The following is a 20,402-nucleotide window of genomic DNA, read 5'->3' as shown; positions in this document are numbered from 1 at the left end:
ATGGTGGCTGATATCCACAAAGTGCCATAAATTGGGTCATTTTTTTTGCTATATGGAAGGAAGTGTTATACCACCATTTAGCCAGAGGCAACCATTTGACCCATTGTGTCTGTTTATATGATACAAAGCAACGAAGATATCCTTCCAAACATTTGTTTACTATCTCAGTTTGCCCATTAGATTGAGGATGATAAGATGAGCTATGAGCTAACTGAGTACCAAGACAAGAAAATAATTATGTCCAAAAATTTCCAGTGAAAATGGGATCTCTGTCACTTACAATAATCTTTGGGTTTCCATGTAACTTTTGAATTGTTTCCATAAATGCAGTAGAAACCGTACTGGCTTTAAATGGATGTGATAATGCACAAAAGTGTGCATACTTGGTAAGTCTGTCAACTACCACCATGATGACACTCTTTCCCTCAGACTTGGGTAAACCTGTGATAAAATCCATTGAAACCTCCTCCCAACGTTGGCTTGAAATGGATAAAGGTTGTAATAGACCTGGTGTCTTAATTGTTTCAACTTTATTTTGTTGGGAAACCAAACATTCTGCCACAAATTTTTGAATATCTGATTTAAGGCCATCCCAAAAAAATTCCTTCTTAACCTTGTGGTAAGTTTTTAAAAATCCTGAGTGCCCTCCTAAGGGAGAAGTGTGCAATTCCATAAGAATCTTTTGTTTTAGTTGGGAATTCTTACAGAGGTATAAGTGATCTTTGTACCATAAAGAATCATTTTGCCAGCTAAATGTATCAGACGTACTGGAATCTTGTTGTAACTTTCGAATAAGTGCCCATACTTCTTCGTCATTCTTCCATTCCTCCCTTGCTACATTTATCCAATTTGGTTGGATAATAGAAATGGCGCACAACAATGCTTCCACATCCTCATCCTTTCTTGAGAGTGCATCTGCCACCACATTTTGCTTCCCTTTTCTGTAGATGATTTGAAAGTCATAACCCAACATCTTTGTCACCCACTTTTTTTTCTCTTCAGAGGATAATCTTTGTTCTAAAAAGTATTTAAGGCTATCATGATCTGTTTTTACCTTGAAGTGTCTTCCCATTAAGTAGGGTCACCATTTCTTAAGTGCATGGAGTATTGCCAACATTTCCTTCTCATAAATAGCTTTTTGTAAAAACTTTCCCTTGATTGGATGACTTTAAAAAGCAATGGGTCTTTCATCTTGCATTAAAACAGCACCAATTCCATTTCCTGAAGCATCGCATTCCACAATAAAGGTTTTTGTGAAGTCCGGTGTAGCTAAGACCGGTGCTTGGCAGATTGCCTCTTTAAGATGTTCGAAGGCCTTTGTTGCTTCTAGAGTCCATGAAAATGCATCTTTCTTCAATAATGTGTTAGAGGTGCTGCTATTCTCCCATAATTCTTAACAATCTTGCGATAATACCCTGTCAACCCGAGAAATCCTCACAGATGCTTTATGGATGTGGGGATTTTCCATTCCTTAATGGCTTTAATTTTGCTAGGGTCTACCTTAACTCCTTCATGAGATACAATATGACCCATATATTCCACCTCTTCTACTCCAAAGAAACATTTGGGTCTTTTTTCATATAATTATCTCTCCTCCAATAGTTGTAGCACCCTGTCAACATGTTCAACATGATCCTTCCAAGACTTGTTGTAGATTAGTATATCATCAAAAACTACTAACACAAATTTTCTAAGGAATGGTTTGAAAATGGAATTCATCAAACCTTGAAATGTTGAAGGTGCATTGGTAAGGCGAAAAGGCATGACCAAAAATTAATAATGACCCTCATGAGTTCTAAATGTTGTTTTCGGAATGTCTTCAGTCTTCATTCTGATTTGATGATATCCTGAACGAAGATCCAACTTGGTAAAGTAAATTGATCCATGCAATTCATCCAGTAATTCATCAATGACAGGAATGGGAAACTTATCTTTAATAGTGAGCTTGTTGAGCTCCCTATAATCCGGACACATGCGCCATGATCCATCCTTCTTGTGCACTAATACTACAGGAGTAGTGAAAGAACTTTGACTCAGTTGGATTATACCAGCCTCTAGCATTTCTGCAACCATATGTTCAATTTCACTCTTTTGGGCATAGGGATATATCTATGGCCTGATGTTTGGAGGAACACTTCTTGGAATCAAATGAATAGCATGATCATGATCACGAATAGGTGGGAGACCTTTGGGAGTCTCAAATACCTTGGAATGATTGTCCAAGACTTTTTGGAGATTTGGAGAAATAGATGATTGCAATGTGGAAACATCTAGCGAACATAATTGTGCAATTACACCCATTTTTTCCTTTTTTAGAAGCTTTGTCATACCATTAGAGCTAATTACCTTTCCCAGTTTCCCTGAAATACCCCTTAATTCAACTTCCTTTCCTTCCATGGAAAATTTCATGAAAATTTCTTGAAAATTGAAAGCTATTGTTCCCAAGGATTGTATCCATTATACTCCTATTACAACATCAACACCTCCCATTGGAATGGAAAGCATTGGGTTAGTCAATACATATTCTCCCATCGATAGCTTGATATTATGGCACTTTCCAGAGCAAATTATTGTTCCTCCATTTGCAACCATCTCTTGACACTCTGGTGCTGGGTATAAGAAGCAATTCAATTCTTTTGCTACCTTACAATGAATAAAATTGTGGGTACTTCCTGAATCAATCAACACTACTACCTTTTTCTTCTTGATTTGTCCTTCTATCTTGATGGTTTGACGAGTGGTAATTCCCGCCAATGCATTACAAGATATGGTCAAATTCATTTCTTCTTTATCTAGGCTTTGTTCCTGGAGTATATCCTCTTCTTTTGACCTTTCTTGCTCCTTTTCTTCTTCCTCTTCACAATCTATGTAGAATAATTTCTTCTCAGCACACTTATGACCTTTAGTGTATTTGCTATCACAACTGTAACAAAGCCCTTTTTCTCTTTTTTCTTCAAATTGTTGTGGTGTCAACCTTATAGGTTGTGGAAGACTAGGAGCAACCACACTTCCATGTTTATAGTTGTGACTGGTATGCTTCCTGGTTGCCATAATTTTTCTTTCCATTTTTCTTGCTAACTTTAATGCCTTCTCTAATGAATCAGGTTCCCAAAGGCGAACATCATGTTGGATATTATCCTTTAAAGTCCCTATGAAAACATCAATCCTATGCTCCTCTGGAATATCTTTTACTCTTATGTTCAATTTTTGGAATTCCTCAATGTGCTCCATTTTGAACCCTTTTGTTTGAGACTTATCAATTGGCTAAAAAACGTGTTTCTTTTTGTATCCTCATAATGTGCTATCAATTCTTCCGTAAAAATTGCCCAAGTGATAATTTGTTTACGAGAGCAAAGCCATTGATACCATACAAATTGATTTGGTTCCAAATATAAAGTTGCAATACGTACCTTTTGTGTGTTTTGCACATTATTGAGATCGAAAAATTGCTCCATTTGTAATATCCATGTTGCGGGATCCTTGCCATCAAACTTCCTCATATCAATTTTTGGAATATGGTAGGTTTTCGATCCCACATTAGATTCTAAGAAATCATGATTAACATTTCTTTTGTTCACATCATGAGTTTCCTTTACTACCTTTTCACCATTGGTAAGTATTTCTTGTAGAAAATTTGTCAAAGCTGTCTTCAAATCTGCCATGCCTATCTTCAAATTTGTATTCAAATCTATCTTCAAGTTTTCCGTCTTAGCTTCCAAGCCATTCATCTTAGCTTCCATGCCATTTATCTTATCTTCCGTTAGCTTTTCTGACAGTGACATTTGTTGCACTTGTTCTCGTAATTTTGATATATCATGTAGCATTTCTTCCTCTTCTTCATGAGTCATGCTAGAGCTCTTAGGTTGCTTACTAGGTGTTTGCATTTTCTTTCCTCGGAGCATCAGTTACCAATAATAATGCTCTACTATGCCCTTTGAATTCCTTCAAAATAAATTTTCAAACCAAGCTTAAGTAAAAATTTAAGAAAATCTACACACCTTTTTTCACTTTGTAGGAGATCGATATTTCCTCTGATGTATCTCTGTACTTTCCAATCATCTAGTTCTAAATTTGTGACCTACAGTAGTCCTCTGTGAGCTCTTTCCAATGCCACAAGTTTGACCCAAATGAGATTCTCCAAGGAAGAGTTATGCTAAATCTCCCACAGTGACTTTATTATAGACTAGTTCAGTAGAGAAAACTTGTATGACATGCCACGAGTCACTGTTTCAACCTCTGGATTTGAACGATGTAAAAAAAAACTACAGTTTGTCCTCTTTTTGTACCTTCTTACATAATTTCAATCTGATCCCCAGAGAGAAAGTTATGACGATTTTCCCCAGGTCACCTGTTTGGAATGTAATTCAGGAGACTGCAAAAATACCAACTTGCTCAGATCATATATCCGCAAATATATCGCGAAAAGATCTAAAATTTGGACCCAAGGTTCAGCACGATTTCTTCTCGAATGGGTTTTTTTTGAAACTTTTGAAACATCGCACAAAAAAATTTATAGTGAAAATACCACAATGACCTGTTTGGAGCAGCGAAACCCTAGAATCCAAAGCTCTGAAACCAAATGTTATGAAACCAGCTCAAGAAAAGATAGAAAAGATAGATCAACGCCTTAGAATTTAGCCTCTTCAAGGGGGAAACTTCCTTTACATTACATAAATGAACAATTCTTCGATGATTCAAATGACAAAACCTCCTTTCTATGTATAGGAGTCTAAGCAGTCACAATATAACCCAACCGACCTAACAATAATAATATAAAGCCACAAAAATAGCAATAGAGGGATTCTATGGAGCACAGTAATAACAATATGAGGATAATAGGGGAACAACGATATTAATAATGGATGCAACTACAATAGTAATGGGGTAATTACTAGTATTATAGGGACCCAACATAGCATGCCTGCTTCAGGATTAAGCTTAGGCAGCCATTTTTCAGGATGGGTTGGTATTTGACTCAAGGACGCAGGCACTAAGACTGCCCCAGTGTTATTCCATGGCATTTGGGCCATCATTGAACTGATAACAGATGAAAGTGGAGATGATGATCCCTGCGGTTGGGAAAATGAGGATATTACAGTTCCAAATGTTTGAGAAGGAGATGTTGAAGTTCCAATGGTCTGACAGACAATGATTTGAAGTGGAGGAGTAGATGGTTGACTTCACGGTGGGGAAGTTGAGATGGATGATGATGACGAAAGAGTCTCACTATCAGACCCTTTAGGTGATTTCCTTGCTCTCTTCCTTGTAGGTAGAGGTAACTCAGTTGGCTCAATACCAAACTTTTCGCTCTTTAATCTAGTGAGAGAATGAGCAGGATTATATTGCGAAGTCACAATGCCTTGAGATTTATCAGATCTTTGAGGTGATGTAGAAAATCGCTGATGTTTATGAATTAAAGATTCAACTTCAGGAGATTTAATAGTAGATTCCTCTAAAATGTCAGGGTTTGTAGCAGTGGTTGTTGTTCTTTCAACTTCTTGTTTGAGATTTAAAGATTCTAAATGCGATGGAGAAGTCGGGGGAGATGGTCAGGGCGATTTACTCTCAGAATGGTATTTAGATTTAGACTTACTTGCCATTCATAGTTCGGGGCCCTCCTTCTAGCGCCAAATATGTTGAAGCCCCGAAAATTGGGTCTACAACAAGGGGGATACCCACCCGGTCCAGACCTTGTTTAGGAGCTCCTTTTTTGTTTGGTATAGTGGGTCCAACTGAGGATATGGGACTAGTTTCCAAATATGTGTGTTTGTGTGTGTTGAGAATTGATGTTTCTTTCCTAATGATTCCTAAGTAAAATGATTTTTTATTCTAAATCTAATATAACAACATGCAATTGTAATCTAATAAATAGAAATATCTAATTCTAAACTATTGTGGGATGTAATCTTTCCGTTATGTGATCTGAAATGATTTCAAATAACAGTTGGTAATAAAGAACATTCAATTGCTATGAGAAAAGAATTCGATAAAGATAAATCATTTCATATAAAAAGTTAGATGAAATAGTTGTGAAAAGCACATCGCATAATAAGCTACTCATATACTAAGCATAAATAAATAGCTATCACCATACAAAAGTGCCAAATGATAACTCAAGCATTTAACCATTCATATATAAATAACTGAACATGAATATCACCATAATACATAAGCAGAAAAAGTTAAGAGATAAAAGTACAATTTATAACTAGTTCTACTCATGAGCTCCAACAATAATGATCTATTTCTTCTTAATCCAACATCCACTGAGAGTACAGAAGTGCAACATCAGTAGTAGATATTAAATGCAGATATCAATAAATCTTGTTCCATTCATTGATCAAAACCTCCTTGAAGGGTGCAAAAGTGCATGTTCTTAGGACAAGTTTTTGATAAATTTCTAGACCCTTCTCTGAATGCATGAGAAGGGTTTAAATACTACTAACTAATTCTAAAAATAATTTGTTACAAAAATGTAGGATGCAGTTTAAATGACCGTCCTCATTTTAGGAAAAAATAAAGCAAGATTAAAACTAAAACTACTAACTAACTATTTATGTATTTGTTCCTTGAAGTCACAAGCGTTCAACATTTGCTTGAGAAGAGTTGGCTAGCCGACTTCCGATTTTAGCTGTCCTGCGAAAATGGAATCTGTAAGAGTTGGCGCCATCTTCTCGGTAGAATTGATGACACATTTGAGAGTCATGCACTGGTTGTGTGGTTTTACCAAGTACGCCCAGTAAGAATCCCAATTCAACTTGGTTAACCTTTGGATTGAATCTGCCTTTTCTTGAGCCTTCTGTCTCCAGCTTGTTTGTAGATGCTGCACATTTGGTAGATATTTACATACCACTTGATGATTACCTGATAAATATCACTAGTTTTGAGTTCCAGTTTTACTTTCCGTCTTTAGCACTTTTTCCTACAAATTTCCGTGCTTACAGGTGACTGAGCAATTTGAGGCTTCCCATCTCGATGAGTTTTTTGTAGCGATGCGCGCCTCGGAAACTGCCTCAATTTCTTGATCCAGGCTTCCTTGGTGCAATTTTTGCCTCTTGCACACTTTTTGTTAGAGGATATAAAGCTTAAATTTTGTGGAAAGAACGACTGATACATTCTTGGTTCTGAGCTTTGAATTCTCTATACGTGATATCAACATTGTCTAGTATCCATTTAACCATGTCCATATACAGGAGAATTTTGGGCCTTGTTGCTATCCAGTGCAAGAATGAACATGCTAGATCTGTAATAGACGCCTCAGAAGACCCGTGTGGGCCTGCAGTGGCTGTAACCTCCATTACCTTGGGATCTTCTTCCTCAAGTAAACTATACATGCCATCCCAAGTAGTAATACCAGCGTCTTTGTTAAAGGTGGTGTCTGTGTACAAGGGAGTCATCTCTTTATCTTCAGAACTGGGAGCTTTACCCTTTTTCCCATAATATCTTGAACGCTACTCTGTATACTTCTCATCTCTTCGCTCCTGCAGTTTACAAATGAGGTGAAAACGATGATAAGAAAAAGGTGACGGGAAAGCTTTAAATGTGGAAAACATATAAAATATATCACCTTACGTGAACTGGCTCCTTGATAAGATAAAAACCATATTTCATTAATGATTTCCAACTAACTCATTTATTAACATTAACGCACATAACCGGGCCTCGGTTTATGGAAAAAGATTTCTTGAACAACGGGCCTTACAGATCTGCAATAAGGAGATTTTGCAATTTACTTCGCAGTATCACAGATCGCAGTATCGTTGGTCGCAATATCACAAATCCCAGTTCCTTTACGTGTGGCAACCATCTGTTAATGTGTTTTCCGCGAAATGTGATTCGTGATATGTGCCATCGCATATCGGTGTTTTAAGACACTTCATCGTAGGTGATGTTTAAGGCATGCGATGCAATGAGGGTTTTTCGATGCATGATTTTGCATCACAATTTCGCATTTGTATAATTCCGCTTGTGGGAAGGTATCCATTACCCATTTTTGCGATGCGACGCGCTTTAAGGAATGTTTTTATTCTAACTTATCGTAAAACTTAAGTCTTTTTAGATTTTTTAGGGTATTCTCCTAAGTTTATGATAGTAAGTTTTATTGAAAAAGGAAATACAAGCATTAATTGATTTTTTTAATTTTTTGAATAAGGGTCCCCACTTATTTAGTATTAGTGATAAAACTAAATAAGAAGGGGGGTTGTTGCTAGCCTCAACACCTTCTTACTTATTCATCAGTAAAAGTTAGACTTTATCTATCCTTCTAGTAGATTTAACCATTTATATATGGCATATGCATCTATCTAAACTTCAAATATGGGGATGTCAAAGTTAACTTGCACCTTGAAGGGTGTGCTGCTTCCAAAGTGGCTGCTGGAAGGAGATGTGTCACCTTTGGGTAGTCGCTGAAGGATATTGGAAAAGTTATACGTCACTTTCCTCTCTCACCCAAGGGCTTCTTCGTGAAATATTTTGAAAGGATCTCCGACCACTTTTCTTTCTTCTCTTCCGCCAACAGAGATCATCGGATTTTGCGAGGCTCATCTTGCAAAGGTTCGACCCATTCGATCCCTAACTCTTTATATCCTGACCTCATTGGTGACATCCAAAGAAAAACAGAGAAGGAGTAGACCGCTTTGATACCATTGATCTGAAATTAAACAAGAAAGCAACAAATTACAGATATAACCATAAATACAAAGATGCATTAGAGATAACACTTTATTTCATTATTATTAAATACTAAAACAAACCTACAAACAAAATGGAAATAAACTAGCTCAGGGGATGGTAACTTATCTTTGAGAACAGATGCGGTGACTACATGCCTCTAAACTATGTTACAATGATGTTCAAGGGCCTATTTATTAATGAAAAACAAAGGGAAACCATAGAAAACCAAAACCCTAACCCTGGGATATGGAATGACAAGTGTTTGTGGGTCCCGTTGGGGTTAGTTGGGAAACCAACTTCTCAAGGTCGTAACTTGGTCATAGTATCTACATTTTCCGCTTACAATACCTTGTTGGAAACATATCTTCGAGTACTACTAGATTTCTGGTAGACCCTTTGTCTCTACCCTAAAAAAAAACATTGTTTATGGGGTCAAAACTTTTATGGAGGTTGATTCCTCTCATCTAGTCTAGCCTTTAAAAAAAGGAAATTAATTAAATAAAACAGTTATAAAAATAACCAATTGTCGATTTCTTGTACCAAATTTGAATCTTTTTGTGTTAGAGCTATATATAGAAACACTAAATTCAAGATACTCATTGAAGGATTTGTACCTTGAGTAGTCAATCTCGCATGTAGCTATTATTGGTACATATAGCTATTATTGGTAAACGTACCACCTAGCCAACACCATACAAAGTTTTATTTTTATTTTTAAAAGGAAATTTTGATAAAACTTTTTATTATTATTTCATGATATATATATATATATATATATATATATATATATATATATATATATATATATATATATATATATCTATAGATATATATATTGGTAATGCTTTGCATAAAGAAATGAAAATTATTAAAAATACCTCTATTTGTTATAGTGTCTTATAGCCAGAAATTTAAAAAAAAATAGGAATCCCATTTCAATGATTTTGTTTATGTATTTATAGTCTTTATGTGTAAAAAATTAGGCTTTCCTTTTGTATAGTTAAATTTTTAAATGAAGATGATTTCATTGTTTGAACCTCTAGTGAACGTAATTGTGCAATTACGCCCCATTTTCCTTTGTTTAGAATATTTATCATACCACTAGAGATAATTATCTTTCCTAGTTTCGTGTGATACCCCTTAATTCAACTTTCATTCATTCCCAAAAAAATTTCAAGAAACTTTCTTGAAAATTGAAAGCTATTGCCCCCAAAGATTATAAACATTGGACTCCTAGTACAACATCAGCACCACCCATTGCGATGGGAAGCATTAGACTTTTTAAGACACATTCTCCCATCGATAGCTTGATATTATGGAACTTTCCAAAGGAATTTAGGGTTCCTCATTTCCAACCATTACTTGACACTGTCGTGCTCGATAAAGGAAGAAATTCAATTCCTTGGCTATCTTACAATGTATAAAATTATGGGTACTACCCGAATCAATCAACACTATTACCATTTTCTTCATGAGATGTCTTATCCTGAGAGTTTGAGAAGTGGTAATTCCTATCAATTGATTACAATATATGGTTAGATTCATTTATTATTTCTTTGGGATTAGTTCCTGGTGTATATCCTCTTCAATGAATTGGCAAAATACATGAGTTACTTGTCTAAAATGGGAAATGTTCTCTCATACCATGTCAAGCAAAGAGGTAGCTTCTTAAATGAATTTTGTTTTTGCATTAAGGTTGATGATAGATATATACATGAAGGGAGAGACTCTTGGAATTAATCTCCAAGTGTCTCTTCATGTTCCACTTCTCCTTATTTTCTATTTACACAATTTTACATCGATTCACCTAATCCCAATGAGTAGGTGTCACCATTCCCCCCATAATCTGAAGGAATGTTGGTGAGTCGAAGTATCATTCTGAATCATTCAAACTTTTATTCTTCTAAGCTCTTTGGTGAATATGTCTACAATTTGCTAATTTATGGAATAATGGCATATATGCATTGTCGTCACCTTAACATGATGTAGAATGACATCGTATTTTGTATTGAAACTCTTTGTTCGATCATGGAACTTTGGTTCTTGGAAAAATTTATTGTATAAGTGTCGTAATTCATGACAGGAGTAGAATGCACTTCTTTCTCCTACAAATATTCCAGAATTTTCCTTAGCCACACAATTTCCTTTGTTTCTTTAGTCGCTGCCACATGTTGTGCCTCAGTTGTGGAATATGCTCTAATTGATTGTTTTCATGACCTCTAGGAGACATTTCCCTATCCAAAACTCATAGCATATCTGAAGTAGATACCCTAGTTTCATAATTAAGGTCCACATTGTAATAAATTTATAAAATTTTCCCATAATTTAGAAAGATTATCCCCATTAAAGAACATTTCTTTCCACTTACTAAGTCAATAAGATTGTCTAGGATTTTAGAAATTTTTCTTTTTCAAGTACATCTAAACAAAGCTCTCCTCGGATAGACATAAGAATAAACCTTAACAATTTCAGTTTAATTATAAGCAATTTCTACATGAATGGTATATATTTAAGTTCGACATAACATGCTCCAATGTTCTTACTAGTATTGATAGATCAATTTTAACATTCATCTCCATGTTACTTAAGCTATTTTAATTATTTCATTTGAAATTAATTAATTAAAGAAAATGTATCAACACGTGTCATATTGTTATGCAACTAGCTCATAAAATAGAAGAAGAGATAGATTAACAACTTCAAAATTAGCCTCTTCGAGGGGGAAACCTTCTTTACTTTACTCAACTGAACAATTCTTCGATGATACAAATGAAAAAACATTATTTCTATATATTAGTCTAAGGGATGACAATATAATGAAAGTCGACATAACAATAATAATGAAGGGCACAACAATACCAATAGTGGGCTTCTATGGGGCATAATAATAACAATATGGCATATACATGAGCACAACAATACAATAAGGGGCTACACTAGTAATATAGACACCTAACATCTCCCTTTCCTTTAAAAAGTGTTGTCCCTGATGCTTAACTAGGTCTGGATGCTTCTATATAAAATTATTGTCCTCGCATGTGGAATCTTCAGTGTGTAAGTTCTTCCACTTGCTAAGATAATCTAAAATTGATAGCTTTCATAGGTGTCATGTTCTTGTTTCTGTGACATCCTCAGGTTCCAATATGAATTTTCCTTCCTTGTCAATTTCAAGCAATATTATTTGAACTCGGAGCTTGTCATCTATAACCTTCTTCTAGCATGAAACATGGAGAACTGGTGGACTCCAGAAGATGCACAAAGGTACGATTTGTATGCCATAGTACCAGTATATTGCAACAACTTGTAAAGACCATAGTAGTTTGGTGATAATTTATTAGCCTTCTTAGCTTGTTTGAGGGACATTTTTTTGTAAGGTTCTAGCCGTAAAAATACCCAATCTCCTACATAAAAAATTCTTTCATTATGATGTTGATCTACCTATTGTTTCATTCCATTTTGCGCCAGGGTGAGGTTATCCTTTAACAACTCAAGAACCTGTTGCTAATGCAGGACGTGATATCCCACTGCTTGAACCTTATAATGATTGTCCAAGACTTTTTGGAGATGACGAGATATAGAAGATTTCGCTGTTTGAACCTCTATTGAACATAATTGTGCAATTACGTGGAGTTGTTCTTCCTTTAGAATCTATATCATCTCATTAGAGATGATTATATTTCATGGTTTCCCTATGGTTCCCCTTAGATCAACTCCATTTCCTTCCCAAAAAAATTCCAAGAAATGCTCTTGAAAATAGAAAGCTATCATCCCCAAAGATTATAACCATTGGACTCCTAGTACAACATCGACATCAGCCATTGGAATGGAAATAATTGGACTATTAAAGACATATTCTCACATGGATAGCATGATATTATGACTCTTTCAAGAGAAACATATGGTTCCTCCATTTTCAACCATTACTTCACACTCTGGTGTTTGATATAGGAAGCAATTCAATTCCTTGGTTATCTTACAATTAATAAAATTATGGGTACTACCTGAATCAATCAACACTATTACATTTTTCTTCCATATATGTCATTTTATCTTGAGAGTTTGAGGAGTGGCAATTCCTATAAATGCATTACAAGATATGCTCATATTAATTTCGCGTTTCTCTGGGATTAGTTCCTCGTGTATATTGTCTTAAGAAAACTGGTAGAATATAGGAGTTACTAGTCTTAAATGGGAGATGTTCTCTGATACCATGTGAGGCCAAGAGGTATCTCCTCAAATGAATTGTGTATTTTCATTAAGGTTTATCATAGATATATACATGGAGGGATAGACTCTGGGGATTCATCTCCGAGTGTCTCTTCATGTTCCACTTCTCCTTATTTTCTATTTCCACTATTTTACATGGATTCACGTAATCCCTATCATTAGGTGTCAACATTTCCCCCTCGCCCCCCCGCCCCCACCACCCACAATATAAAGGGATGTTGGTGAGTTGAAGAATCATTCTAAACCATTCAAATTTTTTTTCTTCCAAGCTCTTTGGTGAATACATCTACAATCTGCTCATTTGTGGAAGAATGGCATAGATGGTTTGTCTTGGCCTCAACATGATGTCGAATTAGATGGTATTTTGTATTGAAATTATTCGTTTGACCATGGACCTTTGGGTTCTTGGAAAAATTTATTTTAGAATTGTTGCAATTCATGAGACGATTTGAATGCACTTTTGTCTACTGCAAATATTACATAATTTTCCTCAGCGACAGTTTTATTTTTTTCTTTAGTTGTTGCCACATATTCTGCCTCAGTTGTGGAATCTGCTAGAATTGATTGTTTGCATGACCTGTAGGAGACATCTCCTTGTCCAAAACTCATAGCATAACCTAAAGTAGATACCATAGATTTGTAATTAAGTTCCATATATTCGATTGCGTTCTTCAAATCATCCCTCCTATTTTGCTCACTAGGTGTTTCTATTTTTTTATTCGAGTCATTATTTTCCTTACTTTTACGATCTTGATCTTAAACCTCTTATATCTTCGTAATTTGGGATCTATAAGGTATGAAATTTCATCTTGTGGTATCCCTATGAGTCCTCTTTCCAACTCCACAATTCTTATCGAGATTGGATTCTCCAAGAAAGCTTTATGCTCAATATCCCACGATAACATGATTATAGATTAACTGAGTAGACTGAAATTGTATGAAGTGATACATGTCACTTTTTCGACCTTCAGCCCTAAAAATGATACTAACCAAACTAAATTTCATCCTCTTTCCATCACGTTTTACGAAATTTCAATGCGATGCTTAGTGAGAAAGTTATGATGATTTTCCCAAGGTCACATGTTTGAGATTGAATTTTATAGCCTCCAGAACCCCTAACATACTTAGATCATATCTTCAAAATTGTAGAGAGAAAATATATCAATTTCAGTCACAAGTTTCATCAAGATTTCGGCTCAAATGGGTTTTAATTTCAACATCTAAAGCTTCATAGAAAAATGTTATAGTGAAAATTCCACGATGACGTGTATGAAGTAGTTAAACCCTAGAATCCAAAGGTCTCATATCAGATGTTATGCAACCTTCTTTGGTGATACAAATGATAAAACCTTCTTTCTATATATATTAGTCTAAGGGGTCACAATATAGTTAGAGCCGACATAACAATAATAAGGTAAGGGAACAACAATAACAATAGTTGGCTTCTATGGGGAACAATAATACAATATGGGGACTACATGGGCACAACAGAATAGCAAGGGGGTTGCACTCATAACAATAAGGGGCTACACTAGTACTATAGATACCTAACACATATTGGGTATGTGGTATTCATAATCCATGATATTTTCCCAATATATTGTAATAAAGTATATTTACAAGTTAAGAATCTATTATTAAGAATATTATTACATGTTTTAAAAATGTATTGACCTTTATATACTAATAAGAGATTTTTATTAGTTAGAATATTCTAATTAATTCACATCAAATAAATTAATAAAATAAAGTAACAACATGTTTCATATTGGCCATGTGGTATCAATAATGCATGCTATTGGCCCATTGTATTATAACAAACCCTATTTACACGTGAAGAATTTCCATGATAAAATGTGGTTAATGTCCATGGTTAAAAATATGATTACATGTTTTTTAATATTTCAAATTATTTCATGAGAGAAAAAAGGTATCAAAGTGTTTCATATTGCATGTGGTATTGAGAATGATATTGTGAAGAAAGTATATACAATTTTACATGCTATGATAAATTGAGCATGAATCTCCATGGTTAAAAATATTATAAAAAAATTGTATAAATTTAAATTATATAATAATTTATAATTTACTTAATTTTATGATATTTTTTAATGGATAATTTTTCTTATTATGGGTTAATATGTTTAGAAGATAAAATTTAGCCTAATTTTGGCATAATTTTGATTATTTTTATATAGATCAAAATTAATATGAATAATGTTTCATGATTATAATTTTCATATGGAAATATAAATTTTGATAAAAATCTGCCATAATTTAGAAAAAATCGACCATAATTTAGAAAATATTTTCTTCATAAAATAAATGAATTTAGGTACTTTTATTTTTATTTTTAATGATATATATTATTACTATTACTCAAACACATTCTACATACATATAGTGAAAATTTCGTCAATTATAAATAATACATTAAGTTAGAGAGTTAGTTCAAGTGGATACGAGTCACCCTCAGTGTTCAAATTTGAACACATCACAGCCCTTCTGAAGCCTTCTAGCACGTCAGAGAAGTGCTCAACAAAATTTACCAATCAAAAGAAATTTAAATTTTGATTTTTACAAGTTTAAAAAAAAAAAAATAATATATTATAAAATTCTCAATGAAGGGTTGCCTGTTCGTAGCACATTTCAAAAAATTCTAGTTCTCTGTCTGATGTAACACTCTAAAGTCTACAGGAGGTTCTGAAAACACTCAAGAAAGTGCAATGGGACGTAATGGAGGTTGTTCATCCATTCTCAGGCCATAGTCATAATGGCAACACTGATATAGTTAGCTGTGATGATATGAGGTTTATGTCTGCATTCGTTGATAACAGAGGTTTCTTTTCACATTCATTGATAGCATAGGAGAAGTAGCTATGTATTGGTATCCGTGAACATGCATATTTTGAAGGTATCAAAGATTTAAAAGAAACAAATGAAAAAAGACAGAATTAACGATGACTGAGGTAGATTATTCTGAGCCTGTAAATCTTGCCTGCATTGATTTCTCCAATCCCAACCTTACGGCGAGTGCATCACAAGTTCGCAAGGTATTTTAACTCTTAGTTATAATTTTCAACTTTCATTTCCCTCCCTTTCATTCAGTTCATTGACTTAGGCAGAACCGATTAAAATTATTATGTATTGAATGGTTGATTGATATTTATATAGTCATGTGTAGAACAAGTTCGCAAGGTATTTTAACTCTCAGTTTTAATTTTCAACTTTCATTTCCCTGGCCTTTCATTCGATTCATTGATTTAGGCGGAACCAATTAAAATTATTATGTATGGAATGGTTGATTTATCTTTATATAGTCATGTGTAGACTCTGTATTTTTTTTATATCGTCCATCATGTCATCAATGAAGATTTTTTGGACTAAGTCTTTGAGCAAAGTTGACAGTTTTTTCCCTTCCCGAGGAGGAAAAGATGAAATTGTTGCGAAATGAGAACCATCAAGGTTATACTCGGTATCAAGCAGAATCGCTTAATCTTTCCATTCAACTCAAAGGTTTGATGTGGATTTCTGTCTCCTTATATTTACTTCTACTTGTAATTACATCTTGCTCTGCTCAACTCTGAAAAATCAATCCATTGAAGTATTTCACTTCATATTTTTTCATATATTCGTTTTTCTAGGGATTGGAAGGGGAGTTATGAAGCTTCTGAAGCGTCGATAAAGGAAAGCGATTTCACGGTCCCAATCAATGGCCTTCAACAAGTATGCAGTGAAACATTTGAAACAATATTTTTCATACTTTTCCAGTGATTAAAAATAGATTAAAGTGACAGTATTGACATTTTTACATCATAACCACATACTACATTTTCTGTGGTATCTCCATTTTCTTTAATTTGTAAAATTTTATTCTTTCTTGTCAACTCACCATTCACACAAGATTGTTCAATTATGAGATTACCTCATTAGACTTACTGATTCACAATTTTTTTTTCATCTTGTAAATAACTACTACCATCTACTACATCTTCGAGGATGTTGAATATATTCGAGTACTGATCATCCTACCACTATGAAAACAACTTCCATCCTACCTTTATGAGGACATATTCATGACATTACTTTGATGTTCCACATAGATATCTTGACATAGTATAATAAGGCCGACAGGGTTCCTTACATTTTCCATGAAGACATCATTACTTTGAAACTCTGATGTTCGACATGGAAATCTTGAGATAGCATAATAAGACCGATAGGGTTCTTTATTTAGGGTTTCTTTTTACCGAAAATCGGTATATAGACAAAGTAATCTGTTTATTAATTTGAGTTCTTATTTTATAGTAATAAATGAATAATTTTTCATTTTATAGTAATAAATGAAATAAATTAGTTAAAGATGTAATTTTAGCGTGTTTAAAAATATATTAAAGTGATAATATTGACATTTTTACATCATAACCACATTTTATGTTGTATCTTCATTTTCTTTCCTAATTTGCAACATTTTCTTTCTTTCTTGTCAAGCAACCATTAAGACAAGATTGTTCAATTTTGAAAACCATTAAGACAAGATTGTTCAATTATGAAATTACCCCATTAGATGGTGGTAACTACAATAAGGGATTCAAACATTTTTTTATATTCTTGTAAATATCTACTACCATCTCTTTTCTATTTTTAGATGATTCCGTGACTGACAACCATAATGCTTACAAAAACCTAGCATTTATTCCATTTGAACATACTGCAATAAAGCTTACTATTAAGCCTAGCATTTGTAAAATCAAACTTCATTTAAAACAATGTATTTCTTCTCTTATCTTAAAAATCCTTTTTCTTTACTAACTCTCTAGTTTTTGAAAACACAGAAATTAATGCTATAAAAAAAATTGAGAAATAAAAAATGTGCTTCCCATAATATTATGTAGAGTTTTGAACCAGGGAGAAGTGTTAAAAAGAAACTCCAGGGCTATTTAATAACCACACAACATAAGATTGGTGTGCCTACACGGCTACGACTTAATTTTCTTTTTCCGATTGGTATTCCCAAAAGATATAGAATGCCAATAGTTATCCATAAAACTACTATTGTGTCTCTCGCTTCATTTTCTCCATTCGACATCTAGGAAATAAGTTGTTTATGTGGGTGTCCATGTAGCTGCTGCTATGAAGGGTTTTTAAGTTGATGTTGAAATCATAGAAAAAATTTAATGAAAAGAAACCATATTATTAAAAAAAGACATCAACGAAAAGAAACTACATTATTAGATAAAGATATCAACAAAACTTGAATTCATTGTAAGGACCAAATTTGAAAACCATTCTTAAACAACAACAAAAACGACCAACCAAGCCATACAACAACAACACTGCAGATGTGTATTACATATTATATTATTTCCCCAATTAGATGTGGAAAACTTTCCTTATAATTACATAATTTTTTGAATCTATAAAGCTTGAAGTTTTTAATGGAGATGAAAGTCTATTGATAGTGTTCTTTGATTGAGCAATGTTAAGAGAAAATTTCAATTCCCTTGGTTGTTGAAGTTATATATTTATTCTTTTGGTTTGCTTTAAATTGTTTCAAGTTGAACAAAAGATATAGTATAAATTAGAAACAAATGAAACTAAAAAAAAATTTACATTGTGCAAATAGTTTTATATTTTCAATGATGTAAATTCAAATATTTTTGAATTTTATCTAATGAATAGAAGAAACATATGGTTACCTTTTTTCAATAGAATTTGAGAAAAATGTTTGCCTATTTACTAAATTCTATTAAGATTTTATAATATTTTAATGTAGCCACTTTTTAAATTTTAAATATTCACGACAACATTTCATTTTGACATTTTTTTTTATAAAGAGTTTATTTAATATACACTTGTTAATAGAAGTATAATTTTTTTTATAACTTTTCATCTTTGAAGGGTTAGATAAATATATGCCCTTCCAAAAAAAGTTAAGACAAGCCCTTCAAATTTGATCACTAGTCACCCTGCAATTTTTTTTTATCTTTCTATAAATTCATACATGTATGACTCTCAATATGGATTTAGGTTTCAAAATTAAAACTCATTATTTACTCAATTGTAAAGAATCGTCCGTAATTTTGGAATAGTTTCCACATTAAAAAAATTATCTTCCATTTATTATCGTCAATTAGGTTTCAAAATTAAAATTCATTATTTATTCAATGGTAAAGAATCGTCCGTAATTTTGGAATAGTTTCCACATTACAAAAAATTATCTTCCATTTATTATCCTCTTCCTTGAGAAATAAATATCATTGTCAAGACACACGATAACATTAAATAACCTCTACTTATCCTCTAATGTTGAGAAAACAATATTAACTTCATAATTAAGACTGATGATCTACCCAATTTAATACACATAAATAACAAATTATAATTATATATATATATATATATTTCAATTTAATAAACAAAAATAGATACTCCCCATACTATTTATATATATAAAGAAAATAATTACTCAATAATTTTATATTTACAAACAAAATATATTCAATATCATTTCTCAATACTCAATTTCTAAAAGCACAGGTTTAAGGTCCCATAACCTTACTATCTCAATGCCACTTTCATCATTTTATTGTACATCTCAACTATTTAAATTTTTCCTTGTTTGGTTGTTGAAAAGTTTATTCAAAGCAATACGTCAGCAAATTATTATGAATTTTTAATAATTATTGTTTTTTTTCGAGAAAAGAAGTATTTGTGTGAAAGCAATAATATTACACTCTTTTGTTAATTTCCTATATATATTATTTTATTCTCCATTAAATAATGTTGAAAATTATGTCTAAAAAATTATGAGAGAGCATAATAATATGTTGTTAGTTTTAGATAACAATGGCATGTTCCATGCTGAGCACAATTTACTTTAATGTTCTTTTAGAATGCCATTGACAATTTCAAATTATTCTGAGTATAAATCACATTAACTTAATCACATCGATAGTAAATGTAGATAGAAGATAAAAACATATGAAGAAGACAAGCTAAGACAAGAGGAAACCAAATTTGGTGGATGTGAGGGAAAGATCTCACCCTTTGATCAAATTTTCTTATTATTAATCAATAGTTCAGGAGTGAGAGAGAGTAAAAACATCAAATTCACTTTCCCAATACACAATCAAATCAACCTTGAAAAACTATAGAGTCAATGTTTGCCCTAACCAGAAAGTCAATGTTGGTCAAAACAACAGAAAACCTTTACCAATGCAGCTTGTTCTTCCTTATTCAAACATAGACTGAACAAGAGTCAAATGAAGCCCAAAACAACTTGGTTAAACTTGGTCAAAGGAGAGAGAAAATATGCAGTGATTTTTTGTGGTCAAAAGTGAAGTTAACCTCAAGTCAACACTCGTCAACATGCCCAAAAAACCTCGATTTTTTTGCCCAAAAATGCGGCCTAAGGATATATAACTTATTCCATCAAAAATGCAGTCAAAATTAGTCATTAACTCTCTCCTCAATAGTCAGTATCTCTCTTGTCAATTCTA

Source organism: Pinus tabuliformis, chromosome 9 (assembly GCF_031772625.1).
Source record: "Pinus tabuliformis cultivar Carrire ecotype Pingquan chromosome 9, CPIR1, whole genome shotgun sequence".
NCBI lineage: Eukaryota > Viridiplantae > Streptophyta > Pinopsida > Pinales > Pinaceae > Pinus > Pinus tabuliformis.
Note: the sequence above shows the minus strand (reverse complement) of the source record.